This window comes from Taudactylus pleione, unplaced genomic scaffold, assembly GCF_031769625.1.
Source record: "Taudactylus pleione unplaced genomic scaffold, aTauple2 ptg000381l, whole genome shotgun sequence".
Classification (NCBI taxonomy): Eukaryota; Metazoa; Chordata; class Amphibia; order Anura; family Myobatrachidae; genus Taudactylus; species Taudactylus pleione.
The window spans coordinates 4,835,507-4,853,993 of NW_028284782.1; positions in this window are offsets into that span (position 1 = coordinate 4,835,507).

Sequence of the window (18,487 nt, forward strand, 5' to 3'; positions counted from 1 at the left end):
GGCAGACAAACGGGTGACACAGAATGGCTGGATTGTTAGGAAGGAACATGGAGTAGTGGGTTAGGATGAACGCTGAAAAGCTTTGAGGAAGAAAGGGGTCTGGAGAACCTATTTGAAGATTAGGAGCCAAGAAGCAAAGTTATCAGGGAATTTTGAGCTAAGTCCAGGGGGACAAAGAAAGGCAGCTACTCGGAAGTTGGAAAGGCGAATATCCTGAGCATTGAATGGAAAGAATAAAATGGAGAGTTTAGAAGGTAAGAGTTGGTGGGAGTGACCAGACTATAGAAGTACCCCAACACCAAGACTGTGGCAACCTCCAGGCCAGGGAGTGTGAAAGAATGTGAGGCCCCCAAAGGAGATAGCTGCAGGAGAAGTGTCAGATGGGTAAATCCATGAATTGGTGATCGCTGGGAGATTTATTGAGTTGGAGATGAAGTTGTCATGGATGGGGACCAGTTGCCTATAGACAGAACTGGCTTTCCAGAGGAGACAGGAGAGAGGGACAGAGTTGGGAGGAGAGAGAAGGAGATTGTTAGGGTTGCTGTAGTGTGGGGTTGAGATTGATTTAGTGCAGGGTGATAAAGAGAGTGTGGGTATGTGGTGGGCTTCTGAATGAGGAAGGATGACAGCGTATAGCATATGTAAGGCACAGTTCATTCGATGTTAATATTCACAGCTGATTAGTATACTAGAAAAGCACTAACCGACTAAAACAATATAAGGAGCTCACGATTGCTAATTACCAGCAGTTTTGGATTTATAATCTACAGTTTTGCCGCATGTATTGAGAAGGATAATCTTTTAATGTGACATTTTTTTATTGTGCATTTTTTTTATGCTGATTTATTTAATATTTTGTTATATGGCCATATGTGTGAAATAAATAATTAACTATTTAAATGTTGGTGGAATAATTATAGTTTCTTTTTCAACTGTGCAGCGCTTCCTATCTTTCTATATATTTACTCCCCAAAACTAGTAATTGTACAGGTAATGACTATATAGAAGGTTATTCTATAGGAGGAAATGATCCACAACCCAGCAGGTTGATTTATTCAAGGTTTATTGAGATAATATCTACGGAAAATATAGTGTTACCCTCTCGCAGTACTGTTTCACAAACTCAGGCCCTGATTCAGAGCCGAACGCTCTGACAGAGTGCTCGCTCTGAATCAGGGCCGGGCTATTTTTTTTTTTTTTTTTTTTTTAGAACGGCCTCCTGGTCAAGACCATCGCGACCATCGGGCTTGCGATGAGACCCTTGTGGTAGGGTCTCGTTGCTGCAAGCCCCAGAGAAATTTCGGCTCTACCAGAGCCGAAATCTCTCCCACTAACTCGTGATGTCAGTCGGGCCGCCCCCAAACGGAGGTGTTCACATGGGAATGCCTCCCTTTGGGCAGCCACTCCCCCCGTCCACCAACGGGGGCGTGCTGTCACTCAACATCGACAGCACGCCCCCTTTGGTATGAGACCCAGAGCGACTGATTGCCCGTCGCTATCTGGGTCTCGAGCATGTGCACGACGGAGCTGGCCACCATCGACCCGGTTGCGAGCGCTCAGCGCTTGCGACCGGTTCTGAATCAGGCCCTCATTCCTCAGAGCCCCTTACAAAGCGGATTTTAAGGATAATCATGTTTGAGCAAAGATGGTTAAATCATGGGGTTAGGGGGAAGATAAGGTTTAGGGTGCAGGGAGGAGGATGTTAGGTTTAGGCACTAGGGGGGAGGTTAGGATTAGGCACAAGGAAGGGTTAAGCTACCGTCAGATAGGTGTCTGTATCCTAACCATGTCAAGATTCTGACGTACCCAACCCAAGGATATCCATGCTTTTGCACAGATTGCATAATCACACTGACTGAGGTATTAATTATGCCACCTGTGCTCAAGCATGAATATCTTCATAACAAGGACTGTTACATGGTTATATTTTAGTACTGCATTTGGGAAATACTTCCTTTCAGCATCCCACTAAAAGTCACTACATGTCACTTGATGACTTTCTGCTAAGCCCCTCCCACCACAAGTGTAGGGTCAAATCCATTAAGTGGGAAAGGACTTATGGTAACAAATTTATTTTGGTACATCTCCATTTACAATCAGTCTCTTCAGGTAATTTTGTCTCCGCTTAAGGTAGGGGTCTTCAATCCGTGGCCCGCCGATGGTTAGTGTAGTGCCGCACTACACAAACAAATGGCGGCGCCGGGTAGTACACTCGTACTACCCGGTGGCGGTGTGTTTGCTTTGACAGCCAATGAGAGTCAGACAGACTCTCATTGGCTGCTGCGCCCACTGCAAGAGCTGGGCTGGAGCTAACTCAAGAGCTTCGGCTTCCGGGTCCCGCAGTGGGGTGATGGTAGAGACGCCAAAGAGCAAAGCTGGACGGAGGAGCGGACAGCGGCAGGCGCAGGGATTCAGGTAAGTGCTGTTTTTTTTTTTTTTTTTATCTTTGTACTATATATGTAAGGGGAACTGCATAGGGGTGCCACTACTGGGGGTTCAATATAAGGGGCACTGCATAGGGGGGGGGGGGGGAACTGCTACTGAGGGCACTATATAAGGGGCACTGCATAGGTGGGACTACTACTAGGCACTGCATGGGGTGGACTGCAGGGGGCGGCAGTTATGGGACAATTGTCTAAGGATGGGGCAACTATCTGAGATAATTAATGGAGGAGGAGGGACAGTTATGGGGACATAATTATAATTGTGGGAGGAGGGGTGCCGCTCTGGGACCTAATTAAAATTGTAGGAGGGGCCAGTTATGGGACATAATTGTGTGAGGAGGGGGCAGAGTCTAAATGCCGCAGTATAGCTTCGTGACCCTCGGACTTCATTTAATTTTTTATTGTGGCCCACACTCTTAAAGGTTGAAGACCCCTGGTATGTAAGGTATGTATTTTTGTTAATTTTTTTTGTAATATAAATGTAACTGTAAGGACAAATAGTAGAAAAATCATATTTGTCGTGTTACATGACTTACTCTTGGAGTTTATCTAATCATGGATATCCACATATTTAGATTCACAGATTGAAGTTGTCATAAGATCAAAAGGAAAATAGGCAGTTATGGAGCTACATATTCACTTTTAATTACATGATCCCTATTGTGTTTCCAATGTCTAATATATTGTTATTATTACCAGTTATTTATATAGCGCACACATATTCCGCAGCGCTTTACCGAGAATATCTTACCATTCACATCTGTCCCTGCCCCAGTGGAGCTTACAATCTATATTCCCTACCACATGCTCGCAAACATACACACTATTGTCACTTTTGAGGGAAGCCAATTAACCTACCAGTATTTTTTTGGAGTATATATATATAATTGCTTCCTATTTGCCAAATACTTTAAAATATTGTCCATCCCAATTATGTGTCAGTTGTTCGTAACAGCCTAGAGAATTACTTCTGTTTTAGGAAAGTAGTCAAGTCCAGCTAAATGATCATTCACACACCTTTTTTTTTCTACTTCAGGGTCCATAGGGTATCCACAGGATACCTTGGGGGTATAGGCTATGGCAGCAGACATCGAGGCACCACAGAGTTAAATTTTCAGCCTCCCACGATGCACTGGGGACCCTCTCCTATACCCCACCCCCGAGCCTCAGGCCCCTCAGTTTTTGTCGGTGCTTGGCCGGACCAGTCGCACCGTACAGAGGGGGGGGTCTTTTCAAGGCCCCTGAAGATTTCTTCGCAGCTGTGGCTGCACTACTAGAGTGCTCCAGCATAGGACAGTCAGTGTTGACGTCCATGTTGTCACTCCTACACCCCGCCGGTACCGATCCGGGGATGCTGGTAGGTAGCTGGGGTCACAGCTAGCGGTGACCCCGGCTACCTGGACTGTGGCCGGATGCACGGGGGACAAGGTAAGCAGCGGGGTCCCGTGGTGGGCACCCGCCGGTAACAGTCTTTTTGGTCCCCAGGCAGGGGCTCCCTGGGGACTGGCTCCGCTTGTGCCAGGTACTGATCCTGCGCCTTCCACTAAACCACCAGGGACAGTGGACCGCAGCATGTGCGGTACAGCGCGGCATCTCAGGGGTTAATAGCATGCCGGGGGAGAACGTCTTCCCTGTCTCACAGCCGGCGTCTCCCCCGATGCACAGTGCCATTCCACAGCGGTCTGAGCGGGCTGTGTCAGCGCTCCTCCCCTGGGACCGCCTCCTCTCTGCTTCTCGGTGGCCATTTTCTCACTACATGTGCTGGGAATGACAAACGCTGCTGGAAGCTGTTACAGGTGCCATTGCGGTCCGGGGCCCCCGCATACCTCTCCTTCAATTAAGGTCAGTGTATGCAGCACTGTTTCCTACCAGGCTCTGGTCTGTGTAGTTGATCGCAGTGCTTGTAATGCAGGATGTTATCTGTGCATTGTATGTGACTTAAATGCTAGCGCTGTTTGCCCGTACTTTCATTTCTGACTGTCAGCCATTTTCCTATCCCTGTTATTCTTCTGCTACAGCCCTTGCGGTGCGGTGTTGCAGGGTGTTTATTACCTCACAGTAAACGTGGTTTTTCTGTGTGGGAGGTCACATACGCTCCGTTCACACTCCTCATGTCTGAAAGTGAACGAGGATATCCTCTTCCAGCTATAATGTACTGATATGTGCAGTTAGCGGAGGGATATGTAGACGCTGAGGGTTTATGGAGGGCATGTTGTATTATATATCACGCCCCATTTCTGTCACTGTGCCTGCACAAAAAGGGGACCGCCCTCGGCTGGCTAAGATGCTTACAGCCCTTGTGGGCAACGCCCCCTGCGTTTCCCCATAGGGGTTATTGCAGCGAGTGGTGGTCACATCACATGCAGGGGTCCCTGGGCAGTTGATGGTACCCCAGTGTATCCTGTTTTTCGCCCCCCAGGTCTCGCAGGAGCCTGTGTGGGTGAATTTATTGTCGAAATGGTATAGCGCCCGATCGACGTTTTACAGGGGGAGTCACCATTTCTGCCTTCTAAACGGCCTTTCGGGTCTCAGACGGGTAAGGACATGACGTCTGATGACTGTGACATTATTGACTTTTTCAGACACGAGCCCCTTAGTGCAAAGGAGGCGTAGTCTGGGTCTAAAGTCTATATACCTGTCCTTATACGGGCAGTCCGTGCGGCTTTGGTTATTACATATCCCCCGTGGCTAAATCCAAATATGCCTTCGTTAAGGATAAGGAAGATGCCACTGTAATTCCTCTATCTGGTCAGGTGGATCATTTAGAGGAGGCGTAGAAAATCCGGGTAAGCGGTTCCAGCCTCAAAAACGGTTGACCTTTTGCATACCCCTTTGCGGATAATAATTTTTCCGAATGGGAGTTACCTTTACGGGTAGATTCTCATGTTACACGCCTTGTGAGGGGTGCTACATTGCCCACGCCCTCCAGGTCCTTCTTGAAGGAGGTTACTCATTGCAAGGTGCAAATATATCTAGATCCAATTATTCCCTTGCTGGAGGGGCTTCCAGCCCGGCTATGGCCGTGTGCTGGGGGGGCCAGAGCCATGGAGCGCTGGGTAGGTAACTGGATCTCTGCACACTGACTCTCCAGCAGAGCAGGTGGATAGTGGAAAATTCTCAGAGACTTAGCCACGTTCATAATGAGACAGTCTTACATATAGCCTACTCCTTTCCAGAATCTCCTCGGCAGCAGTAGCGACTCACCGCTCCCCGTGGTTGCGCTCTTGGAAAGCGGATGCAGATTCCATTTGGAATGCTTTGCCTTTTATGGGACAGGTCCTGTTTGGCCCTCATCTGGACACAATTGTGGCCCCGCAGGCAGCAGCTATGTCTGCGTGTCTTCCATCGGCTACAGTCCCATCGGGGTCTGGGGCTTCGTTTTTTCGGCCCTGTGAGGCAGCAGGGTAAGTCTAAAATATAGCTTTCCAAGACAGTCAGTAGCCAGGAAATCTGCTCAACCATAAGAACAGGCTTGGAGTACAAGACATCCTACTCCCAAGTTGGACTATAAGCCTTCAGCCTCATGGGACGGGCCTCCTCTCGGGGGACCCCAGAGTTGGAGGCCGGCTTCTCCAGTTCGCCCAGTGCTGGTGTCTGACCACCACGGACACTGGGGTAAGGGAAGTATTTTCTTGAAGGTATGTCCTCTCCTCCCGGTAAAAGCCTCCCAGACGGTTTTTAGTTACAGGTCTTCTGTCAATTCAAGACAAGGCCCTGTAATTTTTGAGGGTGTTACACTTTATGCTCCAGGCAGGAGTTATAGTACCTATTCCGTTGCCCCAAAGGGGAACGAGGTATTACTCCATCCTCTTTCTGGTACAGAAACTCAATGGGTCTTACCTGGACATCCTCAACCTCGAATCCTTCAACAAATTCTTAAGGGTTCCTCGGTTCAGGAGGGGGACCCTGCATTCCATCATTCAATGGAGCCTGGGAATTTTGTGGTGTCGTTGGATATATTCAGGGTGACTACCTGAATGTCCTTATTTTCTTAGCACACCAGTGTTTTTCCTCAGGTTTGCAGTGGTCGATAAGCATTTCCAGTTTTACCAGGGTCATGGCAGTTATGGCAGCCCACCTGCGGACATTGGCGAAACTAGAGATCTGGTAACGGGTGGTCCCAGTTTTAGCCCGTGTCAGATATTGTGTTACTGTTCCTTGTAAAAAAAAATTTTTTATTACATTTTATGTATATATATATATTATAGAGTTGCAGGGGGCAGGGTGCCTGTTAGTGAAATGGAAACTTTTGCGTGTGTCTCTGGTGTGTGCTCCAAAAAAGGGGGCTTGGCCACTCAAACAGGGGGCGTGTGTTTTGAAAAACGCTGCCTGTAGGGTCATTCCATGGTAACTTATGTTGCATGGTGACATGGTGAGTGTGTGCATGGTTGTCAACAGCAACAGTTTGTGTGAGGTGGTTTTGTTTGCTGAGAAAGTGATGAGACGGGTCATGCTTTGGAAGACTGTATACAGGAGTTCCTGATTGTTTGCTATGTAACTTTGTAACATGAGTTACCATGGAATGACCCAGTAGTAATAAAGGCTGTGTCACTAGGTACAGAGGCCCTGATTCAGAGCTGGACGCTCTGACAGAGCGCTCGCTCTGACTCAGGGCCGTCCCTCCTACCTTTTGGAGCCTCGCATAGCTGTGGGTGACCACCCACAGCTATAGCTAGCGGCCAAAATGATGGTCGCGATGGTCAAGACCATCGTGACCATCGGGCTTGCGATGAGACCCTGCGGAAGGGTCTCGCTGCCGCAAGCCCAGGAGTGCTTTTGGCTCTATCAGAGCCAAAAGCACTCCCACTGACATCACTAGTGGGGCCGGACCCAGACGGTAGGCCATCGACAGCACGCCCTCTTTGGTGCGAGACCCTTAACGACGGCTTGGTCATCGTTATTCGGGTCTCGCGCATGCGCACGACGGAGCCTCCTCCGTCATGCGCATGCGCACTTGGACACCATCGACCCGCTTGCGAGCGCTCAGCACTCGCGAGCGGGTTTGAATCAGGCCCAGAACCTGTAGGCAGTCAAAGACGAAAAATCAGCAAACAGGAGGGAACTCTAATCAGTTCCACAGCAAAGGGTCATAGAGGGGGGCACAGGGTCAGTCAGGGAGTAGGTGCAGGAAATAAACTCAGCTAGCAGCTGGCCAAATGCTGTTAGGGGCAGCAGAGAAATAAGTGTCAGTACCTGAGGCAGCCTAAGGAGGTCAGGCTGAGGAGGTCTGGTTCAGCAGCGATGGTCCCTCAGGGAGGAAGCTGGAGGAACAACGCACAGGGAGATATCGGGATGAGGAAAAGAGAGCCGATCCGTGCCTGCACCGGGGACCAGCAGCTGAGAAAATCCCAACCACATAGCAGCCGCTAATCAGACCAGCAAGCGGCACCAGGCAGCCAGGAGAGCAGCGGAGGATACCTGAGCCGGAGGAGAGGGAGGTCACTAGCAGAGAGGGAGGAAGCGCTGGGGACTCGGGGGGATTGGGAGCAAAAGGGAGGGCTCTTCTCTTCCTGCCGGACAGCATCCCTTCTTTGCTACAGACCGCAGCGGGCCCCTCCGTTGCGGTGGGTCCTAGATCAAGTGAAGCTAGGGAGAGAATTTATTTTGGTGCCCCCCACCCACATCCTGCCCCCATAAATTCAGACACATGCTTCTGCCATGGCCTCACACACACACTGCCTACCATAGCTTCACACATGCATGCTACCACTATAGCCTCAAACACACACTGCCCTCTATAGCCTCACGCACCCACTGCCCCTCACAGATCACACTGCCCCTTCACACAGTACCCCCTTACAGATCACACTGCCCCCTCATACAGTACCACCTTACACATCACACTGTCCCCTCATACAGTACCCCCTTACAGATCACACTACCCACTCATACAGTACCCCCTTACAGATCACACTGCCCACTCACACAGCAGCCCCTTACAGATCACACTGCCCTCTCATACAGTACCCCCTTACAGATCACACTGTCCCCTCATACAGTACCCCCTTACAGATCACACTGTCCCCTCATACAGTACCCCCTTACAAATCACACTGCCCACTCATACAGTACCCCCTTACAGATCACACTGCCCACTCACACAGCAGCCCCTTACAGATCACACTGCCCTCTCATACAGTACCCCCTTACAGATCATACTGTCCCCTCATACAGTACCCCCTTACAGATCACACTGCCCCCTCACACAGCAGCCCCTTACAGCTCACACTGCCCCCTCGTACAGCACCCCCTTACAGATCACACTGCCCCCTCACACAGCACCCCCTTACAGATCACACTGCCCCCTCACACAGTACCCCCTTACAGATTACACTGCCCCCTCATACAGTACCCCCTTAGAGATCACACTGCCCCCTCACACTGCCGCCTCATACAGCATCCCCTTACACATCACACTGCCCCCTCACACAGCACCCCATCACAGATCACACTGCCCCCTCATTCAGTATCCCCTTACAGATCACACTGCCCCCTCATACAGTACCCCCTTACAGCTCACACTGCCCCCTCATACAGTACCCCCTTACAGCTCACACTGCCCCCTCATACAGTACCCCCTTACAGATCACATTGCCCCCTCACACAGCAGCCCCTTACAGATCACACTGCCCTCTCATACAGTACCCCCTTACAGATCACACTGTCCCCTCATACAGTACCCCCTTACAGATCACACTGTCCCCTCATACAGTACCCCCTTACAAATCACACTGCCCACTCATACAGTACCCCCTTACAGATCACACTGCCCACTCACACAGCAGCCCCTTACAGATCACACTGCCCTCTCATACAGTACCCCCTTACAGATCATACTGTCCCCTCATACAGTACCCCCTTACAGATCACACTGCCCCCTCACACAGCAGCCCCTTACAGCTCACACTGCCCCCTCGTACAGCACCCCCTTACAGATCACACTGCCCCCTCACACAGCACCCCCTTACAGATCACACTGCCCCCTCACACAGTACCCCCTTACAGATTACACTGCCCCCTCATACAGTACCCCCTTAGAGATCACACTGCCCCCTCACACTGCCGCCTCATACAGCATCCCCTTACACATCACACTGCCCCCTCACACAGCACCCCATCACAGATCACACTGCCCCCTCATTCAGTATCCCCTTACAGATCACACTGCCCCCTCATACAGTACCCCCTTACAGCTCACACTGCCCCCTCATACAGTACCCCCTTACAGCTCACACTGCCCCCTCATACAGTACCCCCTTACAGATCACATTGCCCCCTCACACAGCAGCCCCTTACAGATCACACTGCCCCCTCATACAGCATCCCTTTACAAATCACACTGCCCCCTCATACAGTACCCCCTTACAGATCACACAGCCCCCTCACACAGCAGCCCCTTACACATCACACTGCCCCCTCATACAGCACCCCCTTACACATCACACTGCCCCCTCATACAGTACCCCCTTACAGCTCACACTGCCCCCTCATACAGTATCCCCTTACAGATCACACTGCCCCCTCACACAGCAGCCCCTTACAGATCACACTGCCCCCTCACACAGCAGCCCCTTACAGATCACACTGCCCCCTCATACAGCATCCCCTTACAAATCACACTGCCCCCTCATACAGTACCCCCTTACAGATCACACTGCCCCCTCACACAGCAGCCCCTTACAGATCACACTGTCCCCTCACACAGCACCCCCTTACACATCACACTGCCCCCTCATACAACACCCCCTTACACATCACACTGCCCCCTCATACAGCACCCCCTTACACATCACACTGCCCCCTCATACAGCACCATTACACATCACACTGCCCCCTCATACAGTAGCCCCTTACACTGCCCCCTCATACAGCACCCCCTTACAGATCACACTGCCCCCACACAGACCCCCCTTCTCCCATATCACACTGCCCCCTCCCCCCACACAGATTGGACTGCCCCCTCCCCCCACACAGATTGGACTGCCCCCTCCCCCCACACAGATTGGACTGCCCATTCACAGAACACACAGTTCAACTTCCCCCTGACATATCGTAATTACCCCCCTCACAGATTACACTGGCTCCCACATCAGATCGCGGTGCACCCCCCTCCCCCAGAGGCTGACGTCTCCTGCCCGCAGTTACCTTCCTCCTTCCCCCTCCTCACAGGCTCTCCGTCTCTCAGGTGCGGCACAGTACAGCCTGCGCGCTGTGCCGCACCCACCCCCGGCTCTCCAGAGTTCAATAAAGAAAAAAAAAATGTCCGAAAAACAGTGTGCCCCGGTGCTGCTGCTGGCTCCCTCGGCAATGCAAACCGACCGTGAACCAATCACAGCTCACAAAAGCGACAGCCAATCAGGAGCGGCCCCTCCTGATTGGCTGCCTTTCCCTGAGCTGTGATTGGCTCATGGCTGGCACTGTTTCACTAGGATGGTATGCAGGCTGCAGCGCAGCAAACGCCGGCTGCAATGAAATAGTTAGCGCTGCGCGGATCTGGCTAATGGGTGGTCCGGTGCACCCCCGGACCACCCCCCAGTTTCGCCTATGCCTGCGGATGCAGGGGGTCAGCTTGTTACCCAATACGGGAGACCTCCTGTTGTTACCAGGGTCTCCAGAGATACTTCAGTGCCATCTGCAACGGACAATATCTGTGTTGCTACGTTAGGGTTGACTGATACACTGGAAATGGTCCTCTCTGATTCTTCACAGAGGATGGTCCATATCCCAACATCTGAGGATCTTTGTGATTGAGGAAAAGATCTCTGCATTACAGGCAAAGGTACGCAGTTGCCTGTGGGAGTCGCCGAGTGTCTATTCACTCGGCAATGTAGTTCCTGGGTTCCAGGGTGTCGCTGTTCGACATGGTGGAGAGTACCCAGTTTCACTCTGAACCATAGGATAAAGTCAATAATGCTTTTCCCAGAGGTTTGTCTCTCTGGCCTGGTGGCTGAGGAAAGCTCACCTAAACAAGGGGCACCCCCATTGGCATTGCGGACCGGGTCCTTCTGACGACGGATGCTAGTATCCATGGCTGGGAAGCAGTGACGGGTCTACACTTGTTCCAGGGCAGGTGGACACCAGTAGTTTTTGCGCTTCCCATAAACATCTGAGAACTCTAAGCAGTATTCAAGGTTCTCCAGCATGCAGGACAGGTCCTCCACGGAAATACTGTGCAGGTACAGTCTGACAACGCCATCATGATGGCTTATGTAAACCACCTAGGAGGTTCCAGAAGTCGGGCGACACGAACAGTGGTGTCCCGAATTCTGGCTTGGGTGGAAGGCTATATCTCTGCCGTCATTGGCAGTGTTCATTCAGGAATCCTCAGATGGAAAGCAGGCTTTCCCAGCCGTCAGGACGTGCATTCAGGGAAATGTCCTCTTCATCAGGAGGTGTTCACTCTTCTGGTGAACAAATGGAGCCTTTCAGAGATGAGACTCTTATGGTAGACGTATGTAGGTCCAGTGGACCTTCCAAGTTGTGTACCTCGTCCCTCCATTATCCCTTCTTCCTCCAGTAATAGCAAGAAGGAGGCGCGCTCCTGCTGATAGCTCGTGCGTGGGCTATTACTCAGATCTTTGGAGCCTTTCAGTTAACACTCCGAAGCTGTTGCCTCTACGACCGGACCTGTTGTCTCAGGATCCTGGCTGATGCCCAGACCTGGGTTGTCTGTCCTTGATGGTGTGGCGGTGGAGACTGCCCTCTTAAGGTCTAGGAGTTTTTCCAGCTCTATAGTTAACAGGGCCTCTGTCCATGCTAAGAGCTTGGAAACTTTTATCTGCAAGAATTTACCATCAGGTATGGCATACTTTCTTTTAGTTGTGTCGCCCTAGAGGCTATGCTCTTTGGGTATTCCGGATATCCAGAGTGTTGGCTTTCCTACAGGTGGGCTTAGATAATGATCTTCGCCTGCCTTACCTGAAGGTGCAGGTTTCTGCCCTGTTGGTTTCATCGTAGGATTGCTACTCTTCCTGATGTCCGCACCTTTGTGCAGGGTGTACTTTATATTCAGCATCCCTTTGTTCCACCTGTGGCTCCGTGGGATTTGGCTGTGGTCCTTAGGGCTTTCTGAGTACTGCCATTTGATCCACTGGGCTCAGTGGATTTCAAATGGCTTACGGCTAGGACTGTATTCCTTCTGGCCATTGATTCGGCCGGTAGGATCTCAGAATGGGGGGCTCTGTCATGTAGACCTCCCTTTTTCTCATCTTTCCTAGGAACAGGGCAGTGCTTCACACTTGCCCTGGTTTTTTACCTATGGTGGTGTCTAGTTTCCACATCAATGTGGAAATTATAGTACCTGCCTTTACTTCCCCAGTCCTTTCTTGGTGAGGCCTCTTTGGATGTGGTACGGGGTCTAAGAATTTAAGTTGACCGTACCAGTCCATTTAGGAAAGCAGGCTCTCAGTTTTGTCCTTTCTGGTTTCCATAAAATGGGTTGGCCTGCCACTACGCTAACTTTGGCAGGATGGATTCACAGGTCTTCCTGTTCCATCCTCTATTAAAGCTCTTCCACTAGGTCTGTGGGTCCTTCGTGGGCAGCTCGACGTGGCGCCTCGGCGGTTCAGCGGTGATTGGCAGCCACGTGGTCATCTGTCCATATTTTTGTAAGGTATTATGCTTTTGATACCTTCGCCTCTCAGGATGCTTCCTTCAGGCGGCGGATTCTCCTTACAGCACAGGAGCGTCCCCACCCTTAAAGGATACTGCTTTGGGACATCCCCAAGGTATCCTGTGGATACCCTATGGACCCTGAAGTAGAAAATATGAGATATGGTAAGAACTTACCCTTGTTATCTCTATTTCTACGAAGTCCATAGGGTTCCACAGGACTCCCGCCCTGTCGCACCTGTACTGCAGATGGGTTTTGATCTGGTCACCGGTTTCTCAGTCTCCTTCTGGTGAGAATGTGATTCTTGTGTGTTCCAGACTGTCTTCTCTCTCTTTTTTGCTCCTGCTCCGGCCTATGGCTTGTTACGAAACTGAGTGGCCTGAGGCTCGGGGGCGGGGTATCGGAGAGGGACCCCAGTGCATCCTGGGAGGCTGAAAATTTAACTCTGTGGTGCCTGGATGTCTGCCGCCATCGCCTATACCCCCAAGGTATCCTGTGGAACCCTATGGACTTGGTAGAAATAGAGATAACAAGGGTAAGTTCTTACCATATCTCATTTTTTTTTTTTCTAACTAGATATTTTTTTTTAACTAGCCTTCCTAGATACTCTTAGAACCATTTACATATCCAAAGCGCTATATATATATATATATATATATAATTATACATACACACACTCACACCATTTCCATTGACTGTACAGTTATTGAGCTTTGAAGAACTACAAGTTGTATTTTTAGCTGCTGTGCACATATGAAGGTTTTTGCACGCAGTTATCTTCCATCACATCGTCACTACAACAGAATGGTGTACAGCAATTATCTGCCATCCACTTTATTTCATGAATGTTGAGTCAATGGCATAAACACTAAAAAAGGCAAATGCAGAAAATTTGTTTTGGGGTATTTTTATTTTCTTAGACTGTCTCTGAAGTGATTACAGTACATAGCGATTAATTTATAATCATGCCGTCTTAGGCCTTTATACTTATTTTGCACTCTTGCATATTATATTTGAATACATGTTTAGGTAGAACACTATAGAGCAAGTTCTCACCTATTCATCCCACGTTTATTTGAGTCCTCACCAAACTTGCATGAACTTCATCTTGATTCAAAGATCATGCTGACAATTCTTGGATTCCTAAAATGATTTCATGACTTGTCTTCAAGGAAGCAATGACTGAATTGTAAACCAGGTATGGCTGTCATCTTAACCATTATGTGACTAGATGTTTCATGCATTGCCTGCTGATTAAAAAGTTAATCACTGGGGAATGTGAGATTGTGTTTCTATCTTTGCTAGTATAATAACGGGTGTTTCTTTGTTTCTGTAGTTAATGAAATGCATCACAAGTGTGATTTATGATGGAATAATTAGCAACAAACAGGATTTAATGTATATCCCTTTAAAGTCTGAAGTTATTTCCTGAAGAGTAACTCACAAGAAATGTTCCCACAAATCCCAGCAAAATGTCATTAAAGCCACATTTGGGGTTTAAAGTCAAGCCTCCCCCTCACACTCACCCCTCTCCATCCCTCCCCCCATCGCTGCCTGGAAATGAACATACGGATTTGGTTATGATAAACTTTTTACCATTACAGCAATAGCCAATATGGTTGGTTCTTAAAGGGCTTCACTGGAAGTCAGATAACGGCTACTACTCCCATATACTACAGTTTGCTCTGTAAACTACATTTTATTTTTTTTTCAACACTATCCTGAACAGCTTACAATCTACACTCACAAAGTTAGTAGTGGGAATATACTGTCTTAATTTCCATTGATGTGGCATTAAAAGTTCTCTCCCCACTGCTGACAAACAATTTGCAATGTTCTGTTCTTAGTCCCCACACTAATTTTCCAATTGCTATAACCTGGGCTGAATTAGATACATTTCATAAAAATATGTTTAACATGTCTTCATACATGCTCATAAAATTGTTAAATACATTTTTTTGATTATGACATTTGGAAAATATAGATGGATAAAAGTGTGCAGAATACAGGTAGTGGTCAGGACCATGGCGCCATGCCCTTCTTCCCGGTGCCGGCGCTCTCCGTGCCCTTCTTCCCGGTGCCGGCGCTCTCCGTGCCCTTCTTCCCGGTGCTCTCCATGCCCTTCTTCCCGGTGCCGGCGCTCTCCGTGCCCTTCTTCCCGGTGCCGGCTCTCTCCGTGCCCTTCTTCCCGGTGCCGGCGCTCTCCGTGCCCTTCTTCTCTGGGCCTGGCGCTCTCCGTGCCCTTCTTCTCTGGGCCTGGCGCTCTCCGTGCCCTTCTTCTCTGGGCCTGGCGCTCTCCGTGCCCTTCTTCTCTGGGCCTGGCGCTCTCCGTGCCCTTCTTCTCTGGGCCTGGCGCTCTCCGTGCCCTTCTTCTCTGGGCCTGGCGCTCTCCGTGCCCTTCTTCTCTGGGCCTGGCGCTCTCCGTGCCCTTCTTCTCTGGGCCTGGCGCTCTCCGTGCCCTTCTTCTCTGGGCCTGGCGCTCTCCGTGCCCTTCTTCTCTGGGCCTGGCGCTCTCTGTGCCCTTCTTCTCTGGGCCTGGCTCTCTCTCTGCCCTTCTTCCCGGTGCTGGCTCTCTCTGTGCCCTTCTTCCTGGTGCTGGCCCTCACTTTACTGCTTTTCCCAATTACTGCCTTCTCTGTGCACATCTTCCCAGTGTAGGCCCTTTGGACTTTCAGTTCACTGGAGTTGGCACCAGGGCATGGCAATGTGGAGAGGCAAGCTAACAGATGAATATTCCTTGCTGGGTCCCCCTTCAGCCCCTAACTTCCTTGTGTGTCCCGGACAGGGTTCAAGTTTATTCGTTTTGAGGACATGGCTATAATAAGTCATAGCTGCACATCCTTTATGATGTGTTTACCAACTATTTTATAAATCATAACTTAACTTAATCCCAAAATGGAATGATTCCCACAATTATTAATAAAGTTTCCTAAGTGGTCACACTATCTCCAGCAGTAGGTGATGGTAGTGTTAGATAATTTTTTTATGGAGTTCACTAGGAAACAGTACACACTATACTGTATTTTTGTCAGGGTGACAATGGAGCTTCTTGCCACTCTCTTATATCAGACTGGTGATCCAACAAACAACCCATGCCCTGTTCCCCCCCCTAGCTCATGGTGCTTCAGTAGCAGATAGATATAGAGAGTGTATATGGGTGGAGATTTTTTTGCATAGGGATATAAATAATGTAAATGGTCTAAGTAAGTATCTCTAAAAAAAAAAAAAAATTAAGATTTTGGTACCCCATGATTTTGTTGGAAGGAAGGTAATATGACCCACGTGTCTGTATCCAAGATCTCATAAACAGAGTGCATCCCCTATTATAACCAAGGCAAATCTGGATTATCCCCCCAGAGAATTGAGAGAATGATGTGTGAAAAGATAATGGGGGAGATGCACTAAGCCTTGGAGAGTGATAAAGTACTAACCAATCAGCTCCTAACTGTCATTTTTCAAACACCACCTGTAACATGGCAGTTAGGAGCTGATTGGTTGGAACTTTATCACTGTCCACTTTATCACTCTCTAAGGCTTAGTACATCTTCCCCTATATCTAAATTGCATTAGTCGCAAAGTAAGAAGGAGAAATGGAAAGGTTGGAGGGGTTGTAGATATATAAAATACCCAGTAAAGATGCTGAACAGCAAGACTCGGTAAGAGCCAATGTGCCTAATTCTGAGATGTACAAAACTCTGATGTTCACATACATAGTCGTTTTAGATCTCATCATGTGCCGTCTCTCGTAGTGCCCTGGACGCCGCAGCCTGACCATTTTCCAAACTGGAGGGGTGGCCTCTGTTTTGTGGGAGTGCCGAGGACAGTAATTGCGTCTTATGATGCAGATTTGCTGGTCTCAGAAACGGAGATTCAGAGTAGCCTGACTCAGATGGCCGATGCTGCGACCAGTAGACAAAATGTAGAGCCACTGCTGTGTCTTTGGACACAGCCCTTGGATTTGAGATGCCAGCAGTAGGCATCTTTTTATATTAGATGCCTCCTCGGCCATTAGCATAAGTTTGTAAACCGCTGTACACTTGACTGTTGCTAAAGACTCCATCTCTGAATCAGGCTCAATGCACCCAGAAAGTAAAGTGTGACGGAGAGGAGAACCAGCACACAGGCTGACAGCTAGATACAAAGTGATGATGGCCACCATTTCACACAGAAACTGAAAAACCTACAGGTGACAGAAAATTCCTGGCAGTAACATAATATAAAGGGTTTGATATAAGTTTCATTACCATTCGTTTATAATGATTTTTAAATAAAAGTTCCTGACCAGCGCCAAGATTATATGCAGTCTCCATTAGTCAAAATCTGCCTTTATATTTGATTTGCTGAAGTACCCGGCGTTGCCTGGGTTTAAATCTTCAAGTTATTAAGTTTTATTCAGTAATGTTGTCCAAATCCATCTAGTGGAAGGCCCAGAATATGCTCCCCGGGTCAAAGTTCTTCCCGGCGCACTCCGCGGTGAGGTCCGATCGGGACCTCAACCACTCCATTAGGTATCCCAGACCAATTGTCACCCCTTTGTAAAGTTTTCATACAGTTCCATCCCGTGGAAGGCCCAGAACAGGCTCCCCGGTTCAAATTTCTGCCCAGCATCCCTTGGTCAAACTTCTGTCCAACGTATCCCAACGGAAGGCCCAACTGGGATATCAACCCCCTAGTATGTCTTCTGGGATCCAATGTTACCACTCTGTGGAGTTTTCTTCCAAATCCATCCAGTGGAAAGCTCGGAACAGGCTCCCTGGACAAATTACTGCCCAGCGTACAACAGCTGGAGGTCTGGCTGGGACCCTAAAACCTGGCCAGGATCCAACTGGACCACTTCGCATTGGTTTCATCTTAATCGGTGCAGGAGTGTCTGAATGCATACCCGGACACACAAACAGACCAATTAATTTTATATATGGGAGAAGCTGAGCGTAGTTACTTGTAATAAAGATTCAATTTCATTTGCCTGTCATTCAAATTAAAATTGAAGACCCTGAGTTGTCTCATATTAGGCAGGAAAAATAATGGCATCACCCCAGTTTTGGAATTATTAGACATTAAGGGGTATATTTCATTGGACGCGAGGTAAAAAAAAAAACTCATGTTCATCGTACCAAATTTTGGATTACAGTGGGTATGCACGCTCCGGATAACCTCGGTATCCAATACAAAAAAGTGGTTGCGGGATTTTCAGCTCTGGAAACCGAGCGCCATGTAAAAAAATGAAAAATTACACTTAACTGCTCGGGGGACTCTGGTAGTCTATGCGGCCCCCGGTGGCCTCCCCTCCATCTTGTCACTGGGAAGGGGGCTTCTGGGAATCTCCAGGGGCTGCTGGGAGGAGCAAGAGCTGCTGGGAGAAGTAGTTCTCCCAGCACCCTTGGAAATCTCTAATTGCTTAATTATTATTCAGGGAAGGAGGGTGCCGCCG